This window comes from Choristoneura fumiferana, chromosome 22 (genome assembly GCF_025370935.1).
Source record: "Choristoneura fumiferana chromosome 22, NRCan_CFum_1, whole genome shotgun sequence".
Taxonomy (NCBI): domain Eukaryota; kingdom Metazoa; phylum Arthropoda; class Insecta; order Lepidoptera; family Tortricidae; genus Choristoneura; species Choristoneura fumiferana.
In genome coordinates this window covers 9,064,438-9,086,952 of record NC_133493.1, presented here as the reverse complement: position 1 = coordinate 9,086,952, position 22,515 = coordinate 9,064,438, and positions in this window count along the sequence as shown.

The following is a 22,515-nucleotide window of genomic DNA, read 5'->3' as shown; positions in this document are numbered from 1 at the left end:
CATTTGACTATTTGTATAGTTTATAAATTAAAACTACACAATACCTGTTATCGAATAGAAAAACAATTTTTAAGCTACCTTTACAAATAAAGTACCTAATAAAGTTTTGAAATTCAAGATTAGACAGTGAAAGACATACTGGCATGTGACGTCACACACCAGTACCGCCATACTTGCTGCATAGAGAAAAGCGTTTGAGAAAGAGACAGGTATATAGATTTTTCAAAAAATCACTATAAATCCAATTTTCAACCGATTTAAATTTTCTCTTCGCTAAACACTATTTGTATATCTATATTTTCATAATAATATTAAGATATGCCAAAATCAGGAGTTGTTAAATACCGTATTGTGGTAATATGAGCTTTAAATATCATGCGAATAGTCACTAACTCCAGTCCAAAAACCACTAGCTGACATTCGAGACAAAGATATCCAAACAGTATAACGATGAAACAAACACAGAATATCTCATAATTACCCCGCTAAGTAAACAATGGGCTCCAATAGCTTTTGTCAGAACACATTACCTACTTCTGCGCAGCCGAGCAAGAACCCCTTAATGAAACGCGTTAGACGCAAAACTCCATTGTAATTTGCTCATTGTTAGAAAGAATACTCCGTTTTCGTAAAATAAAAGTGTCTTTTGTACTGAAACAATGGCAATAAACACCAACCACCCCATTCGGAGGGGAAACTTGAGAGAGAAATATGACAATTTATGAAAAAACTTGATTGTCTCTCTTTTACTCGTGCTTTGGATGTTATGAAGAGTGAAAATGAAGAAATGAATGATAATGCGGTGATTCAAATTTGAGGAAAATGTATGAGTCGGAGTTGATCAGTTTCCAAAAAAACGTCGGAGTCATAACCATAGTCATAGTCATAGTAGTAGGTATAGTTTGTTAACCCCCCCTCGCAACTAACCCCCCGTGTCAGCCGAGGGACGTCCACTGCGCTGCAGGGCTACTGCGAAACTCGAAGTTCGTGTCGTGCGGTCCCTCTAACACTTATACTATTTAATACGAGAGCGAAAGGGACCGTTTCGTAGTAGCCCTGCTGGACATAGGCCTCCCCCAAGGCTCGCCACTCCGACCGGCCTTGTGCTTTCCGCATCCAACGCGATACCGCAATCTTAACTAGGTCGTCGTTCCATCTTGTTGGAGGCTTACCAACCCGCGGACGCCGTTCGAGAACCTGTCCCCATCGGCCATCAGTCCTGCGAGCAATGTGCCCCGTCCACTGCCACTTCAGTTTCGCAATTCTTCGGGCTATGCCTGCTATGCTATGTGGTACTACTGCGGATATCATCATTTTTGATTCTATCCCGCAGAGAAATCCCGAGCATAGACCTCTCCATAGCCCTCTGAGTGAATTCCAGCTTCCACATTAGGCCCCACCGTTAGCGCCCATGTCTGAGATCCGTATGTCATCACTGGCAACACACACCGGTCAAGGACTTCTGACTTCAAACACCTCGCAAATAGAGGGGAGTTATAAGTCTGACGCCTTTCCCTGTCTGTGGCATCGCAGCTCTCAAACGAATAAAAATATTTATTTCAATGCGTTTTTTTTACGTGAAAGCGAGTTTTCTTGCAGTGGTTCTTAGCTATGTTTAATTAAAATCGCTAGAGCCGTTTTTGAGATATTAAACTTTGAAATAATGACAATGTCAGGTATTTTCCAACTTTTCTATTTAATAACAATTATGTGGTATTTATAGATACCAACAAATTTCTACTCAACAAACTCCTGGAGTGGCGACCACGAACCGGACGACGAAGCGTTGGCAGGCCTCCCACCAGGTGGACTGACGACATCGTGAGAGTTGCGGGAAACCGGTGAATGCAAGTGGCGAGTTCTCGTCCATTGTGGCGTTATAATGAGGAGGCCTTTGTTCAACAGTGGACGTCTTCCCGCTGATAATGATGATGAAAAAAATTGTATAGTACTCTCGGCGCGTGAGTCCGAGTCGCACTTGGCCGGTTTTTTACATTCAGCATTCAGCATTGAGCCCATGTCACAGGCCATATTTTTATTGTCTAACGCACTGATGTTCATGATCGAATTCCCCATCTCTTTCTATCCTGGTCTTATGCCGTGTGGTAAAGAAGCGGTGACAACGATTATGCTTCCAAGTGCGTTATACAATAGGGCCTCTGACCTAATATTCTAACGCAAGCGAAGTCGCGGGTGAAAGCTAGTAATAATAACCTAACCAACAAAAGGTTGGAAAACCCCCGACTTTGTCACTTCAAAGTTCAATATCTCAAAAATGATGAAACATGTCTAAGAACCATCGATAGAAAGCCTGATTTCAAATGAAAAACAACCGCATTGAAATCGGCGTATCCTTTTTGGGCTATGGTGCCACAGACAGCACACATAGCGTCAAACTTATAGCACCCCTCTTTTTGCGTCGGGGTTTAATTAAATCCTATTGAGAATTAGTATATCACTCGTACCAATGATATTTACAAATTAATCTTCGCGGATTCGTGTCAGAAATGTAAAACTTATCGCAATTTCGTTTCTCATTACCTTTTAACTCCCGACGCAAAAAGGGGTGTTATAAGTTTGACCGCTTTGTGTGTCTGTGTGTGTGTCTGTCTGTCTGTGACCGTAGCTCTTAAACGGTAGACCGATTTGAAACGCGGTTTTTTTTATTTGAAAGCAAGTTTTTTAGCGATGGTTCTTAGACATGTTTTATCAAAATCGGTTTAGCCGTTTTTTGAGATATCGAACTTTGAAGTGACAATGTCAAGGGTTTTTCATTTTATATTGGTTGGTTAATGTTATTTATTACTTAAGAGGTATACCTACTACAGTCGTACAAAGATTACATTACAATAAAATTACTATACATAGTTCTATAGAATTTCTTCATCGAGCAATTACTACAACCTCTCATATAAAGAGTACTGTTTACGAGAACCTACAAGAGTATCTATTTCTTCGCGGTTCGTGTGGTCGAGAGAAATTACTATGGCTGGCCGTCGCTTATTTGCTTATAGGAATTACTTAACTGACCCTGTACATTTTCCATTTTATTTATATATATACTTACTTAGTGATTTATTTTACTACACAGTACTTACAGCATAATAATTAAATGGAAAAGTAGCTCTCTTTGTTTAAAACAAGGAAAGAAAATAAAGAAAAACATTTATTCGTGACATAATATGGAGAAACAAAAAATAAAACTTTTTCTGTACAGAAAGGCACTTTTTCACACCACAAAGGTATGCATTTCGATTTCATCATCATCACCATATCAGACGTAAGACCATAGGCCCATCATTCCAATTTAAACCAATGCGAAATAATACGGAAATATAGCAATACTCTTTTCATCAAAACGAATGAATGAAAAAAACGAATGTGTATGAACGCAGTTATATATATATTAATATTATAAATGCAAAAGTGTGTGTGTTTGTATGTATGTTTGTCCGTCTTTCACGTCGAAACGGAGCGACGGATCGACTTGATTTTTGGTACAGAGATAGTTTATGGGCCAGAGAGTGACATAAGCTACTTTTTATCCACAAAAAATGCACAGTTCCCGAGGGAACAGCGCGCGATAACCGAATTCCACGCGGGCGTATCCGCGGGCAAAAGCTAGTATACTTATAAAATAAAAAAATCCTTCTTAATATTATAAATGTCAAAGTTTGTGAAGATGTTTGGATGTTTGGAGGTTCGGATGATTGGATATTTGGATGTTTGTTACTCAATCACGTCTAAACTGCTAAACTGATTTATGTGAAATTCGGTATACAGATAGTTTGAGTCCCGGGGGATATTTTTATCCCGAAAAATTGCATAGATGCCGCGGGATAGCGATAAACGAATACTACGTGGACAAAGTCGCAGGCAATAGCTAGTAAAATATAAACAACAACTTGCATCGAATGACAAATGCAGTTCGGAAATAACAAGTACCTACCGGTGAAGAGACAGCGCTTTTGCACGTATGGTCAGGGAAAAAGTCAATCGATGTACGCTACGTTTATTTAATAACTTACATTCACGATTCATTAATTCAGAGGCTACATAGTTTACAGCACTTGGAATCATTTATTTATTTATAGTGTATACACGACACGAGTAAATTATTTAATTAAATATTAATTAAAGTAAATTTTGGAATTTTACTAAATGGCAATGGGAACTTCCAAAAGTGACATCGAGTGGTTCATCAAAAACACTCGCGTCAAATTATTATGTCTCTAATCGAAGAGCGGTTGAAATTATTATTCTGATGTCGTGAAATGTCACTAGGATTTATTTATTTACAAAAAAACACATTGGCGACCAGACTGGCTAAGAGTGGTTAGAATACCTGACTACGAAGCTTGAGATTCCTTTCCCGTTGAGCTTCGATTCCCGGCCGGGCAGATATTTGTATGAATAAAACGAATGTTTGCTCTCGGGTCTTGGATATTTATATTTATCTATATAAGTATGTTTATCTGTTGCCTAGTATCCATAGTACAAGCTTTGCTTTATTTGGGACTAGGTCAATTGGTGTCAAGTGTCCCATGATATTTATTTATTTTATTTACAGTTTTACAATAAGGCACTGCACAAGACAAACACATAAATAGGAGAAGAAGTACGAGTAGACTGAATACATTGCATTCATCACCTCACAGAACCTTAAACATATCTAGAGATTTAAAATGTAGAATGACACAGTAAATGCTATACTGTATAGATTCAGGCGTTACTTTGCGGAGGTCCATGTTAAAATAAATGGAATATATGTCTTGCTCCTCCGCCAGTAGTGAGGCCAAGTCATGTGAAACAGCTACGTTTGAGTTGGAAAAAATGTTTTTTCAAGCAATTTACCCGCCCTTCCTCCATATAAAATACTTAAATAACCAACGCAAACGTAACTGAACCCACAACCAAGAGAACAACCACCACCACAACCATAAACAAGATCCAACCAATTCTTCGACCAAGCGTCGTAGGGTCAACAACCGCTGATGATGCTTCGGAGAGAAGCGAAACACGTGTCCAGGATCTTGTTTATGGTTGTGGTGGTGGTGGTTCTCTTGGTTGTGGGTTCAGTTACGTTTGCGTTGGTTATTTACGTTTTTTATGTGGAGGGAGAGCGGATTAAACTGCATGAAAAAACATTTTTTCCAATCAAACGTAGCTGTTTCGCACGACTTGGCCTCACCAGTTGGCGGAGAAGCAAGACAGATATTCCATTTATTTTAACAGTGAATGTTATTTTAAGCATCGGCGCAAAGGAGCGATTCAGAGGGATATTTCAGCGATGGCATGGACACGTCTGACTGAACACCCATTTAAGTTTTTTCATCAGATGTTTTCTTAAGAAAATGAGTCGTTACTTTTTAGTTTTAGCATGGTTTTGTTGCGTTCGTCAAACGCTCAAACGTCAAAGCTTATAACACCTGTGTTTTCTCTTTTTCTCTTTTGTACAATAAAGAGTTCACTACTACTAAAAGCAACATAAGTAAACATCCGCTGAGCCTACATCTTTATCCCAATATGGTGGCAATCTGAATAATTCCCGGTAAAACGTCCCAAGCTTAATTTCCTGAATAAACGTATTAATAATCAAAACTTTAATTAAACTTTCACTTACGCAGCGGGACTATTTCCAGAGGATATTAATAATAAATGGGACCACTCACGCCCAGTCGCAAATATAACGTATTATGTATTGTGTGGATTTCATAATGTAAGAGGTATACTTAAGTGATGTACTCGTATATGAAAGGCTGTATCATCATCATCATCATTTCAGCATATCAGCCGTAGGACATCCAATGTTGGATATGGCCTCCCCTATATACCTTTGCTTGCTTCGGTCCTAACCAGAGCTTTAACCAAGTCTATCTATCTCGTTGGTGGACGTCCTACGCTGCATTTGCCGCTCCGCCGTCTCCATTCAAGAATTTTTCGGCCTCAACAGGCATCTGTTCTCCGTACTATATGGTCTGCCCAATTGCCACTTCAACGAGCTAATTTACTTGGCTTTGTCTGTGAGCCTTCGTTTATCGTCATTTCATCGTTACCGAGTCATAATATAATTTAAAAATAAAATTATTGTCATTCGCAATTTTTACTCCGACAGTCCAATTTTTTCTTCTTATCTCCCTCAACGTCGAACGTGATATTTCTGCGCGTGATAATCAGGAACACGTTTTATTCGAATGTCGAAGGAAATTTTGTTATACCTTATCGAAGATTTTGATTTTAATTCCTACCTTATTTTTATTGAACTTGTGACGTGTCTGGTTTGCGAGTTACGCTCTATCGTGAGAATATTTTTTTTTAGTTTGTTTTATGGTTTATTGAGGGTCGTGTGATGCATTGCAATTAATTGCTTGCCGCAACATTGTGCTAAGTGGGGCCCAATTTAAACTATTCGATGTTCATTTTTATTTAATTCTTTCCATTTAATGTATTTTTTTTATCTTTTTTTGGATTCTGCCGCAATCTGGTAAAATACATTCGAAACAAAATCCTAACCCTTTGATCTTTCAACTGGAGTATTATGATTTAACCAGTGGCACAAAACCCTCGCAATATTTATTTCATAACGATGATAAATCACTTTATTAATTGACGATTTACGGCGTGTCGGTGATCCGGCGAAACAATCCTTTCTGCTTAGTAAGGCTTTAATTACAGCTTCTGTATAAAATTAAGCGTATTTTTACATAAAAAGGTTTTGTACCTCTGTAATTAACAACGGTTCGTGTTGGATTGGCGCTTTTGGCGGGTACTTGAGTCATCAAATGTTTTAACGAGTATTTTTGTGTTCACTTATTCAACTAATAAAGTGAGAAAAACTAATTAGTATTAAAATGTTCTGAAGTTTGTTTTAGTATTTCCTGTTACTTATATTTACGCGCATAAAACATAATTAAACTATAGATAGAAAATTTGGCCTAAATCGCCGTCAATGGGTAAGGTGCCCAGAAGGCTGGCCGTATTTCCTCGTTGTATAGCGATACTTATACGCTGTGCGAAATAGTGGCCAGCCCTCTGGTCGCCCGAGGCCTCTATTAGGCGCGTCGACAAATCTTTATACAGCCGACGCGCACTTGGCCCCCAAGGCCCCAAGGTTTCAACAGAACTAAATTTAATTGAACTAAAAAATACCAGGAAACTGTCGACAACCGATGTAATTAATAGTTAAATGGAACATCACATAAATATCAATTGCTCAAATGCTATTTGCTTCTAATTAGAGAAACCGTATAATGTTTATTGCCATACGTACGCCACTACTGTTCTATACGTTTATTGTGTGCTGGAAATATCAAACAAGTGTTTTTCATTGCTGGTGTCGTTTGGTCACTTGTACATGTACATCCGCAGCAAAGTCTATATAAACCGCATAAAATAATTTATACTAATTTTAAAAGACATAAAATTATTACGCATAGTCCTAAAAGGTGTGTGTTAAACAGTTTGGTAAGATCAATTTACCAGAATTGTTATTTCCTTATAGCAAACAGGTGTTTTACTGGTAGGACTTGTGTGTTTTTGTTGTTTCGTCGTGGGAGTAAGACAGAAATTACTGGCACTTGAGAAATGAAATGAAATTAAATTAATTTAAACTTAAATGCCTAACATTAATACATTGATAAGTTACACTTTTATACATTTATACATTTTTATTTATTTTTTATTCCATCTTAGACCTCTGGTTGGCAACGCATTTGCCCCTGGTGTTGCAGATGTTTATGGGCGGTGGTGATCTCTTACCATCAGGAGACCCACTTGCTCGTTTGCCATCGAGTCGAATAAAAAAAAGGGAAATTTTCCGAACGCATTTTTTCTTCCAAATGGTTTTTTCCAATAAGATTTTTTACTGAAACTTATTTTCACAATCTCGTTTTTTCCCAATTTTAAAAGACATAGAAACATAGGTAGGTTAAGGATATGTTAAGTTTGCATCTGCCCGAAGGGCCAAAAGTACACAGAAGTAGGAGCTGCGCGTGCCATCGGCACTGTTTGAGTATCGATTAAAATTGGGAAAATACGCGATTGTGAAAATTAGCTACAGTAAAAAAAGGTTCTCTGCTGTTTCGCACAATTATTTTTCCCAAATGTTTAATTTCCCAACTCATGATTTTCTCTGAAACCATGTTATTTTCGGAACTTTCATAAAACAAACCTAACCTAACCTACTGTGCTCAGGCGATGTGCTGTATAAAACCATAAGAAAATACAATGAGAAAAATTTTTGGTTTCGGAGAAATTTGATAGTTGGGAAATTAAAAATTTGGCAAACAATGCGAAAAGACAGGATACCGGGACAAAAAGCACTTGGGAAAAACCGAATGGAAATTTTTGCCACTAGGAAATAACGATTCTGGTAAATTGATTTAACAAACCAGTACGCGCTTTTATTGTTATGACATTAAAACTTCATGCGTAATAATGTTATGCTAGTTATGGTTTCCCTTTTTATAATGGTAGAAATAGGATAATTTATGTTACACCAATTAAGGGAGACTTCGCAGCGTCACCCTGCAATGGAACACAACCCATTCAATATTTCTCGCTCTAGCTATAATATCAAAATTCTGTACCCATTATGATTCCAGCTAAAACAATTCATACCTTTCTGAAAGCAATTTTGATGTGTATTTAACCTCGAAGAAAATGGGTTTGCTTGGCTACGATGGATAATTTGCTGGTTAATTATGTTGGTTTAGCTTTGTACATTGTAATATACTGTATTATACCTAGCGCCATCCACGAAGACGCGTGATTCTGTCAAAATTAGCCAAATGACATTGTAATCAGAACCACGGCACGCATCATAGTGAATGACTCTACCTATTTATACTTGGTATTTTGTTGGGTTCTGCGAAAACTCTCAAGATTCCGGGATTTTTTATTTGTTAAATCTTCACGTTAGAATGGCTGTACGGATTTCGATGTAATTCAGAATGTAGATTTTTTATATATAAGAGGGGCAAACGATGGGTGGTCAATTGATGGACAGCAACAGAGTGGTGCGTTGCCCTTTCAGAGACTGCTAGGCTCGTTTTTTAAAGATCTCTATGTCATACCGCTCCGGAAACACTTTCCCAGGAAGCTGGTTCCATACTTTAGTCGTGAGTGGAAAAAAGTTTAACTAGATAAACGTTTAATAGAGTTTAGATAGACGTCTGTAATAATACATATGCTACTTTTTATCTCGATATTCCCACAGGATCGAAATAAAATCTCGAAATCTCATCCGATGGGTATTAAGTCACGAAATTGATGTTGTTTATAATGCAACGTTAATAAAGACCACGAAGTAATATCCACGGGAATTTTGTAAAATCCCGGAATTTCAAGCTGCTCCCGGAATTTGTATCTGATGATTTTACACGTGCGAAGCCCCGGGTAAGCAATAGTTGTTAACAATGCTCAAAGGACGCTGGTGTGGGCTCTTTAAAGGCTTATACGGACAAAATCGCGTGTAGAAGACAGTGTTGACGCATATTTTTTTGTTATTGGCACTTGTAAAAAGAGGCCCTTGACTTTTGCTAAGATACTTGACTCCTGTGGCAAGGTTAAGTTACCAGATAAAATCTGTGTAAAGTTGTAAGGCTAGAGGCATCTGCCACTCTACTCAGATCAAAAGACTTTGCTGAAGAATGCTCGTTAATATTGAGACAGAATATTTACTTGCTTTCTTTATCTTTGAGCGAGAAAATATTATTGAACATCGTATGTAAGACTTTGAGATGTGTATTTTACAGCGATATCATTTAAGTTTTATGATTAAAATTACAAGAGGTCGCAAATTCGAGAACTCGTTATAAATAATAACGAGATACTTGATCGTTTGTTCAAAAATTTTGTTTGTCTCCTTGAAAGTGTATTGCTTCCAATGGAGTGTCACGACACGAACAAATGTTGTCTTTATTTTTTCTTTCATGTAGCCAAAGAAAGGTAGTGAACACACACAAATCACATATACCCAACTATCACCATAAATATACAACTATCACCATGTAGTGTGCTGACACTGACACATTTCGAACTCAACCAGAGTTCATCCTCAGAGTTATCAGATGTTAGACACGATGATGACGTATTAGAGGTAGATGTCAGTAATTATTGTCAGGTCATTGATACAGACCTCCACAAGTAACACCTGATTGAATAAATTAATCATATTTTTTTTCCCCAAGAAAATGCCCAATTGAGAAAAATCTAAAATTGTTTTGCAAATCGTAAGCCATTCTAAAGGACATCAATATTGCGCGAATGTCCCTCGAAATTTTCAGACAATACTAAATGAAGCTCTTTTAACTGAGCAATGATTTTTTCTCAAGGCATTTACCCGGAGCCTCTCATTTGCAGGCGTCTCAAACCGTTGCCTCGCGAATTAAATAAAACGAAATAGTCTAAGGAAAGTATTTATGTAAATTTCTACGGCATTAGAGTAGCAATTTGGACTTGTACGCACCACACAGGGACACGGCGGGTCAAGGGTAATTAAACGAAAGATTAGGGAGTTTCTAATGAAATTTTCAAGTTTTGTTGCTTTAAATTGAGACTTGCAGTGTGTTGTTTTCTTTAACATAATTAAAAAAGTGTCTATGAAAACACTATTTTGTTTCAAAGTGAGTAGTAAGGTATATCGAAAGGTTATTTATTTTTTGCAACCAGAGGGTCGTGGGTTCGAGCCCGAGATCGCACCTCTGAGTTTTTTGAAATTCATGTGCAAAATTACATTGCTTGAAAGGCCATGGTCAAATCACTAGGCCACCACGACTTTGTTTATCTCGTATATCAATTTTATTTATTCTGTTAGATTTATTTATTGAATCAGGCGTTACTTTGCGGAGGTCCATATTAATGAACTAAAACAAAGGACAAAGCGGGGCAAAGTAATTGTTTTAGTTCATTCTTTTAGACTAACTACAAAACACTATTTTATAACGCTTTCTTAGCTGTCACAAGGGCTTTTAAAGCTCGTCCTGATCTTGTTGCTCTATATAGACAACTAAAAGCTCGTAGTTTCCTTCTGTCTTCCTTGTTTAAGCTAACACACTTACCGGGTCGGCTTAAAGGAAAAGATAAAACGCTACGATGTTCCAGTAAGCTCAGGGTAAAATTGTATTAAGTGACTTAATTTTCAAGTACATTGTGACCGTAATCATAAGTTAAAGTTATAAACTTGTGGATAGATTTGAGAAAATCATAATTTTAAAGAAAAAACAATACAAGGCCACTGCTGCACAAAGGCCTCCTCCTTAGAACGCCACAATAAACGACAAGTCGTCCCAGCATCCACCTCCACCGGTTGCCCGCAATACTCGCGATGTCGTCAGTCCAGTCGGATGCCTGCCAACGCTTCGTCGCTTCGTTTCATCGTCGTTTCGGGATAAGTTCGCCTTTGTGCTCGTTTTGCTTGGTTGTTTTCTTTTTGTGTTTTATGTACTTTATTGTAAGACATCTACACAATGAACACATAACAGTCGTTTTAAGTAAGACAGTGAGTAATAAAGAAAGATTTTTACTAAAGAAGAAGTCTTAAGGTGTTAGGGTCGATGCCAGTGGCAGAAAATCTTCAAGTTGTGTTAAGTTTGTAGTTTTGGTTTATAAGTTTTAAGTGTTAGTCTTTAATTCAGCATTAAGCTGCTTATGCTAAACCAGTGTCCGATTCACAACCGCATTGACACATACTTTCCTACGTGTTGTCTATTTGTACTTAATACTATTGTTGTGTCTTGTGTTGTGAATAAAAGTATTTTCTTTCTTTTTTTTCTTTCTAAATTGACAGATTCTTAACAATAAGTAAGAGATACAAGTTTAAGCAGAAATGCCCATTTAAAGAATGATAATGCATCTTTCCACTCACACACTCGTAAACCAAATAAATATCGTGTGCGAACTACAAAATAAAAGGCCCTCCCATTTTATAGTAGCTATCAGCACAGAAACAAGGAGTGTTTACAAAGTAAAGTGGTAGGCAATCTACGAAGAAAAGGCCGGAGGTTTGTTTGTGCAGAGCCTAGAATAGAATTGGGATGGTATATTTTTTTGGAGTTACGTTTGGAAATTTTAAAGTTCTGAACTACACCAAATAGTCCAGTCATTTTAATACAGTTGTTTCAGGAACGAAATTTTCTTACTACATAAACAAGACGACAGTTTTTTTGGCCTTAACTTTTCTGCCTTCCTAATTGTAAACGCAGTAGGTACGATAAAAGTAGTTTTGTTGATTAAAATTAAAATCACGAAAATATTTTTTTTAAGTACAAATTAGCCCCTTGAGACATCGTTTTTGCTATATATACTTCAAGTAGGTACCTACAATTAGCAGAGCAATTTTATTGACTGCAATAATAACCGGTACCGGTGGTGAAGAAAAAAAACAGCCGTTACCCGCGACTCCGTCCGCGCAGAATTCGATATCCCGTAGGAACTATGCAATTTTCCGGGATAAAAACTATCCTATGTCCTTCTCGGGGACTCAAAATATCTGTATACCGAATTTCATCCAAATCGGTTCAGTGGTTTAGACGTGATGAAGTAACAAACAAACAGACTTACAAACTTTCGCATTTATAATATTAGTGGGATTATTATTACTATACTATTGAACCAACTGAATCGTAGCCCACTGTGGAACCTTTTCGTAGAAAAAGTCATAGTGACATCGCATTGCTTGACAAGGGAATTCATTGTGACGCTTACTGTGAGAACGTTCTACGGTAGCTCAGGAATCAAATGGTTCCACTATACCTACTAAGTAATTCAATTTACTTTAATCTGCAGCCACGACAATATCATTTGTGCTGTTCGCGTCACAAACCAAAACGCAATTGTCACCGGTTGTATTCATTAACCGTATTACATTACGCAGTGGTACTTTATAATGAGAACTCACAAGAAACTTGCTTCAAATTCAATAAATTTCTATTAAGAACTAGTTGTTGCCTGTGACTTCAACTACGAAGAATTTAAATACTGTATAGATTCAGGCGTTACTTTGCGGAGCTCCATGTCAAAGTACTTGGCGGAGGAGCAAGACAGATATTCCATTTATTAGTACGAATATTTTTTTTATCGTGCACCCGCGAGAACTTCCAATTTTCCGGGATAAAAACTCTCCTATGCCCTTCTTAAGGTCTCAGATTATTTCCATCGATTAAGATATTTAAGCGTAAAAGCGTGACAAACAAACAAACCCTCATGAGGGGATGACCCTAGCTGCAGCATCAGGTCACATATCAAAGTTTCGTATGAGTGCCATTAACTATTTGGAGAGTTTCCTCCTGTAAGACGATCCTGGCCGTACCGTCAGAATTTTAACACCATATTTTTCTACTGTCACCGGATTTACATAAGTATACCACAATTGGATACCACGACGTGGTCGAAAAATGGTTTGCTTTCCATTTTATAAATACGTCCGTGTCAAATTAAAAACAATGTTTTTGACGTGATTTTATAAGTATCAAATCTACTTAACTTTCATGCTAAGGTAGCACCTGTTTGTCAATTTAATCAATCATGTACTGGTCTATATTTGAAAAAACAAGAAATTGATGAATCTCCTAAATATTGGTAGATAGAATAACAAAGACACACATACGCATGCACGCACGCGCACACACACTGAGACGCTCACAAACTATTGCATTTAATAAAGCAGGAAGGATATTACAGCAGGAAGGATGAAATGTCACAAATGGTAACACTTTCACAAACGCTGGCAAGACAACAATGCTTGCTGAGCTATGCCTCTGTAACCGGAATTATATTTCATTTATTCATTGCATGGTCGGAGCCGAGACCATAGACAATCCTCGGTATAAATTGGTCGAAACGTACGCCATAACGCATTCGTTGTGTTGTGTACAATTTTATTTTACAACACTGGACAAAGTTTCACGTCACGAAGAACGCGTGATGATTTATTTTATTTTATTACAAGCTTTTATTTAACCTGCCCTGTTCGTTTATTTATATATTTGGGTCAAATCTTGCAAGTTAAATTTGACCCACTACCAGTAGTCCGATCGACTTGAAATTTGATAAACTTATGTAAATCTGGTGACAATACAATAATCTGATAGTCTCCACAGGACGGAACTCTTCAACGGTTAATGGCATCGACTTGAAATTTGGTATTCAAATGTAGTTTGGGTAACAAAATGAACAGTCAGCAAAAAAGCTCGCATTAAAAATGTTTTTTTTTACCAATAACTTGTTTGTAATGTGCATGGTTGTAAGTTACAACAATAGAATCTGACAATCCTGTAGACACTTCCAGCCTACTAAGATAGCACTATCTGCTGCGTATGAATGTTATAGTTACTTATTTATTCTTGTTTGGTATCTATCCTTCTTCTGTTGATAATTGTGTATGTGTATTGTATGTGTGTCAATGTATCCTTGATACTGCTCTAATCTATGTAAATTGACAGATTCTAAAATTGTATTTAATTTATAACATTGTTTTGCGCAAAGTCGCTCTGATCTTTAAGTCTATGCTTAGAGAGCACTATCTGTCATCTTGCGTATGAATGTTATAGTTAGCTTATTTATATGTTGTTATGGTATCTATCTACCTATCTATCTGTTTAGATTTGTTGTGTATGTGTATTGTATGTGTTAGTTTTATGTATCCTTGATACTGCTCTAATCTACTGTAAATTGCACCACCTGCTAAAATGTATTCCTAATTTCTGTCCATTGTAAAGGTTGCCTGGAAAAGATCGCTCTGAAGCGATAAGGCCGCCTATTGCTTACCTTAGAAAATCTCTATGTATATACTTGTGTTTTCTGTATTGTTTACTGTATTGGTGTGCAATAAAGAGTTATTGTATTGTATTGTATTTTTATACAGAATAGGCTTGCGTTTGACACATTCACGCCTAATTGTAAACGAAAATGTGGACCAAGATGGAGCAAGCTTGCCTTATAAATACCCATTCACTCTAAATTTGAAGACGTCCATATTGTAGCGATCAGGGAACACAGAAGCAGGCAGAGCATTCCACTCCTCAGCTGTCCGGATAACAAAGGACGAGCGAAAACGCTTTGTGCAAATTTTAGGGACCCTGACAACATAAGGGCGAAGACCCCGCCTTCTTCTGGTCGACCTGTAAAAAAAAGAGGCTGCGGTGGTGGAAGTTACTAACATAGTTGTAAAGTTGTCAATGTTGAAAATACAAACTGAAATATAGATGCACAGAAAAAACAGAAAAATAAGACCATCACTGGGAATCGAACCCAGGTCCTCGGTAATCCGTACCGCGTGCTATACCGCTACACCACTGATGGTCAACGGTACCGACACGAATTTCCCTATGCACCTCATATCTCAGCTTGTGTTTCTTACTTAGTCACTTAAGCAGCGACGCTAGCGACATCCATGCCGTAAGCCCTCAAACTTTTTTCGGCATTCCTTTGGAACTAACCGCTCACCCGGACAAGAGATATCGTTTCTAAGCAATCAAATTAAGATTGGTTTTTTGGAATCTTTTTGTATTTTTTTATTTCAATTCCAAATTTTTACTTTTACGGTCATCCCGTAAAACCGAAATTGAAAATACAAACTGAAATATAGATGCACAGAAAAAAAAAAAAAAAAAAAATTACCGAGGACCTGGGTTCGATTCCCAGTGATGGTCTTATTTTTCTGTTTTTCTGTGCATCTGTATTTCAGTTTGTATTTTCAATTTCGGTTTTACGGGATGACCGTAAAAGTAAAAATTTGGAATTGAAATAAAAAAATACAAAAAGATTCCAAAAAACCAATCTTAATTTGATTGCTAAGAAACGATATCTCTTGTCCGGGTGAGCGGTTAGTTCCAAAGGAATGCCGAAAAAAGTTTGAGGGCTTACGGCATAGATGTCGCTAGCGTCGCTGCTTAAGTGACTAAGTAAGAAACACAAGCTGAGATATGAGGTGCATAGGGAAATTCGTGTCGGTACCGTTGACCATCAGTGGTGTAGCGGTATAGCACGCGGTACGGATTACCGAGGACCTGGGTTCGATTCCCAGTGATGGTCTTATTTTTCTGTTTTTTCTGTGCATCTATATTTCAGTTTGTATTTTCAATTTCGGTTTTACGGGATGACCGTAAAAGTAAAAATTTGGAATTGAAATAAAAAAATACAAAAAGATTCCAAAAAACCAATCTTAAGTTGTCAATGTATTACTAACAAATGGATCCATGATTTGAAATAGAAATAAATTGAATTTAAAAAAGTTTGTTACCGATACTCGTAGCTTGGCATGATGACCCAAAGTGGACCTCAGCCTCCGAAATTTAACTTTGCCTATCCTTACGATTTTAAGCCAAATTTTTGGGAACCTAAATGGACAGTGAAAAATGACCAATTCTCAAAGTCTAAAAATAAAAAAAATCACAAAAAATCTCGCTAAATCTTTATAAAATATATAATATTTGGTCTCTTCCAGAACTGGTTATGTACGAGGAACAAGGTAAATTTTTCAAAATAAAGAAATTGTAAATGTCATATTCCAGCCACTTCGTAAAATTCGCTAAATTCATAAGTTACATAACACACAAAGCCAAGCCAATATAAAACACCATTTTTTACGGTATTCTAGAACCTATCATAACACTGAAAGTTTACAACTTTATATCAGTAGCTATGTGAAAACCTGTGTCTGGAAAATGGGATGTGAAGTATAATGTTATTTACAATAACAATGTCTCGCGGAAACGTCCAGAGTTTCCTTTAAAAATTGTGTCAGTATGAAAACAAGAACTTATCATACTGATAACCGGGAAACAGTACCAAGAATCCTACTAATATTATAAAGACAAACGTATTATTTGTGTAACTCTTTATTGTATATTAAACAAATGAAATTGACAGATAACAAGAGATGAGATCTTATTACTAAGCTCGCCTATCTGCGGTCTCTTTTCGATAACTCTTGGATGTAAATTTTAAACCCCCAACGCAAAACGAGGGGTGTTATAAGTTTGACCGCTATGTGTATGTTTGCATGTTTTTCTTATTTGAAAGCAGGTTTTTTAGCGATGCTTCTTAGACATGTTTTATTCAAATCGGTTCAGCCGTTTTTGAGATATTGAACTTTGAAGTGACAATGTCGGGGGTTTTCCAACTTTTTGCGTTATAGTTTCTTTCATTTGTGTGCATTGAGTCTATTCCAAGGTAGACAGTTGATAGTTTGGCAGCTTGCGCCGCAATAGCATGCCACCAGCACAAGCGCAGTTTCTCAATGCACGCCACAGACTACAGTGCCTTCATTCTAGCATGGTGCGGGTGAAACTTTATGCACGTTTCGTTTTACTCATAAAAAGTTGCTGCGGTCTAAATATATGGAAGTATATTTCAGTTGTAGCCTGAATATGACTGGCGTAAAATATTTAAACACAAAAGACTATGTCATACGAAATAAATTTAAGCTATCAGATTTTTATAATCAATTAATTAAATAAAAAGCACAATTAAGGGAAGAAATGTAATATGCATGTAACGTAACACCAGAGACTCGTTTAGTGATGGGACCTAACGGATCTTAAGTTATATCGGCATTTATTAATTGGTAAGTAACGAATATTCTTGCAAACTTCGTTTAGCCTTACTTAAGTGGCAAATAATATTCCAACCTAGAATGTCACTAGTATTCTCATCAAAATTAGCGTAATAGTCGGATTAATGATGACATTGGTTATGATTAAGATTTTAAATTATTAGCTTTATCGACTCAAGTTTCGACACTTTGACTCTCTAGTCTTGGTGATATTGACAGCTGTCTCCCGCACCATGCTACAGTGAAAGTACTGTAGGTACCAATGTCTGAGCGGACCACGTACGTAAGGTAGCCGTGCGAGTGCGAGTGCTAATGCCCAATAGACGACACCCTGCTGTTATCTCTATTGGTAATATAAGATAAAAGATGCCAACTATTGGGACAGTGGCGAGCACTCGTACGTTCACCTTAGTTAAGATTCAAAAAGTTGGAAACCCCCGACTTTGTCACTTCAAAGTTCAATCGATTTTGATGAAACATGCCTAAGAACCATTGCTAGATATTAAAGTAAATGCATTTGTTAAGGGAAACTATATTGGAAAGAATAACAAGTCATAGTAACCGTACACAGATATAAAACACTGACTTCTATAAAGTCACTAGAAGACTCGTTTACTGGAAGTACTTTAACATTTCCTTGCCTTTTTCAAGCCAAACTGTTCACAAAGCTTCATCAATTTTGGCTTGTACAGAGGCTTCGTGAATATATCAGCCAGTTGTTTTGCTGTCGGTACTTGTTCAATGACTACATCATTTTCAGATACACTGTCTGACATAGAAGTGTTTTATTTTTATATCCTTAGTCTTTCGATGCTGTACCGATGGAGGATTGTATGCTAGTTTAATTGCTGATTCATTATCAATACGCAAAGTATGTGTTTCAATATTTACTTTTAGATCTTGTAACAACCTTTTCAGCTAAATAATCTCTCGACTTGTTTCGGTAGAAGACAGTGCAACCGTGGTTTGTTTGGAACTTCGCCAGGATATGGCCGATCCAGCATACAGGCATATAACACTCCGCTCGTACAGCATCCGCTTGTACAAGTATCGTCTCCACCGTGATCTGCATCACTGTAGCATACAAGACGACTTCCGCCTTTTTTATACTGGAGTCCTGTATGACAGTTCTTCTTAAGTATCTAAAGATTATCTTTACTTGTTCAATATTATTTTTGGTAGGGTTATCTAGGCTTCTTGCTACCACCCCAACTGTATATGCTATATCTGGTCTCGTTGCAACCATAAGATAAGCTAGAGACCCAACAGCTTATCACACCGACTTCTATAAAGTCATGATTGGTTTTTTGGAGTCTTTTTGTATTTTTTATTTCAACTCCAAATTTGTTACTTTTACGGGTATCCCGTGAAACCATATCGAAAATACAAACTGAGATATGGATGCACAGAAAAACCAGAAAAAGAGACCAGCACTGGGAATCGAACCCAGGTCCTCAGCAATCCGTGCTGCGTGCTATAACCCCTATACCACTGCTGGACAGGAATCTAGACACGAATTTTCCCTATGCATACGTATCTAAGGTTGCTTATTTCTACTTTGCTACTTAAGCAGCAGCACTAGCGACATCTATGTAGCGTCGACAGACGTCACACTCTTTCGGAACCAACCGCTCACCCAGACAAAGTCAAGTCAGTAGAAGACTCGTTTACTGGAAGTACCTTAAACACTAGAAAACCTGCTTTAAAAAAAACCGCATTCGAATCGGTTGACCCGTTTTAACAGCTACGGTGATACAGACAGACACACAAGCAGACACACATAGCGGTTAAACTGAGAGAGAGAGAGAGAGACATTTATTTACACATATTCGATACACACCACCCCTAACACCCCTCCGTATTCCGAATTTACGACCCACATGTAAGTAAATTTGACCGTCAATTTGTAAGCAGTAAAAAAAGCGGTCACACACCGTAGAACCTGGTAGGACACGTTAACGCATGAGCGGACCGGGATAAACCAAAAATTGAATGAAATAAAAAAAAAAACCCCAGATCATTTAATGGCGTGATGTAAGCCAGCCATTTGAGCTGTACTACTACCATGACCATGAGTTTACAGTGACCGTACTCGATAGCGACGGCGTAAATTATTTGTATGGAAAATTGTACAGCGTCTCTACAAAAAATTTACGCCGTCGCTATCGAGTACGGTCACTGTAAACTCATGGTAGTGGTACTGATTTTTATTGAATTGTTTGTATTTTAGCTATTTAACAGTTCTCTCTATAATCTTAAATACGATTTTGGATATCGGAATTAAAACTAGGTGTTATTTACCTATACAGAGGCTTTTGAATATAATGAGAGCGAAACGAAGTGTTTACTGTTTAACGACAAAAGTTAGGAATAAGTACGTACGTATAAGTAGTACGAGACGAGAATTGAAATTTGTATGCATTCTCGCGCCGCCGCGGGCGCTGCCATACAAATTTCAAATCTCGTCTCGCCTCGTCTCGTCTCGCCTCGTCTCGTCTCGCCTCGTCTCGTCTCGTCTCGCCGGTGGAAATCCACCTTAAGTAGCCCCCCTGTTCTTTGCTCACTCGATGCACAGTGGCAGAGGCGGCTTTACCTATGGTGCAGGATGTGCGTTGCAGCACTTTCACTGCACCCGTGTTAAGTCACCATTTCACACGGGTGCAACATGGGCTAGAGACGCCTCTAGTGGTTACCTGGCAGCAGAGAAAAAGCACCCCGCGTCACTGCCTGCCCCGTTACCCTCTAGCATCCAATTCGCTGCCTCAGGAGCCTCTAACATCTTGAAGTCCTAAATTGAAAATACAAACTGAAATATAGATGCACAGAAAAAACAGAAAAATAAGACCATCACTGGGAATCGAACCCAGGTCCTCGGTAATCCGTACCGCGTGCTATACCGCTACACCACTGATGGTCAACGGTACCGACACGAATTTCCCTATGCACCTCATATCTCAGCTTGTTTTTGTTTCTTACTTAGTCACTTAAGCAGCGACGCTAGCGACATCTATGCCGTAGCCCTCATCGAGAAACTTTTTCGGCATTCCATTGGAACTAACCGCTCACCCGGACAAGAGATATCGTTACTAAGCAATCCACTGATGCCGATGCTGATGTGCGGTATAGCACGCGGTACGGATTACCGAGGACCTGGGTTCGATTCCCAGTGATGGTCTTATTTTTCTGTTTTTTCTGTGCATCTATATTTCAATTTGTATTTTCAATTTAGGTTTTACGGGATGACCGTAAAAGTAAAAATTTGGAATTGAAATAAAAAATACAAAAAGATTCCAAAAAACCAATTTTAATCTTGAAGTCCATCGGCTATGCCTTAAAACATCCCATTCCGCTTCGTCTCACCAAACACGTCACCTTACCACCCACCATAAAACGGCCGCATTTATATTTCAACTGTTCCCACGGACCCGAATCCAGCACCTGTCCTCAAGGCTGACAAGTTGATCTTTCCGTGGATTTCCAAGATTATCTTTGCCATGTCCAGTTGTGACGTTCCATAAAGCTCTGTGTCATTCTACGGTGAGCCCCTGGTCCGTTAACGGAGTTTACCTTGGAATTTAAATGTGGGACATGCCGTATACAAAGAACCAACACGGGTGCTGACAGTTCAAAATGGTACCTCAAAATGTTAGCGATAAGGTGGATATTTCGTTGGTCGTAGATGAGCCAAGTTACATTGTAGCGTTATATAAAGGATGTTTGTTTTTCATGATACGGTCACGCGGAAAAATATCTCTTTTTTTTCATTCCAACAATGAGGTAGCTGTGCATCTTAAAACAATGAAAATTTAGGAACAAATTGGTAGCGACTGAGAGTGCTTAAAATTGTGGAGTCGAAATTATGTTCGAGAATATTTTCTAACTATTTTTTACCCACGACTTTGCTCGCATTAATGGTTACATTTGGCAGTTGTTCAGTTAAACTTGACGACTGCATAGCACAGTAATTTGAGAACCTGACAAATAAGCTTGAGGTCCCCGGTTCGTTTTCCGGTCGGGGCAGATATTTTTGTATGAAAAATACGAATGTTTGTATGTTGTCGAGTCTGCGGTGCTAATTAATATTTAAGTAGGTATGTATCTATCTATTTAAGTATGTTTATCCGTTGGCTTACTTTGTGACTTAATTAAATTACTGCCAAGTGTCCCGTGATATTTATTTACCTATCTATTTAACTATCAAACTCGGGGATCTTATTAAATACCCATGGGTCTTCCCAAAAACTGTAGTTCTATGGAAACTCCGGACTATATCTCGGTTTGGGTAGGTATTTAACTAAATGACGACCAGATGGCTAAGTGGTTAGAGAACCTGATTACGAAGTTTGAGGTCCTGGGTTCGAATCCCGGCCGGGGCAGACATTTGTGTGAATAACACGAATGTTTGTTCTCGGGTTTTGGATGTTTAATATGTATTTAAGTATGTATTTACCTATATAAGTATGTTTATCCGTTACCTAGTATCCATAGTACAAGCTTTGCTTAGTTTGGGACTAGGTCAATAGGTGTCAAATGTCCCATGATATTTATTTATTTATTTATTTAAATGTAAACAAAACACCGTCAATTGGTGTCTTAAATATTAAATATTTACATTTCTGTATTGAAATACACTAGTCTAGTTTGTATTACAATGATAGATTAGTAAAAGTACCTGGGCGACCGACTCTGGACTACAGTGGGCTAAACTCGGTTACCAGCGTTTTCACAGAGATAAAAGTAAGCTAGATTGGTTTTTCATCCCCGGAAACCCCTACATACCAAATTCATCGAAATCGTTGAAGCCGTTTCCGAGGTTCTGATTATAATTGTTGAATATAAAAGAATTGCTCGTTTAAAGGTATTAGAATAGATTTAAAATCCTTGAATTTACCAAATCTGGCAGCTGAAATTTGTTTACATTTAGTTAAATACCTATCCAAACCAAGTAGGTATAGCTTGTT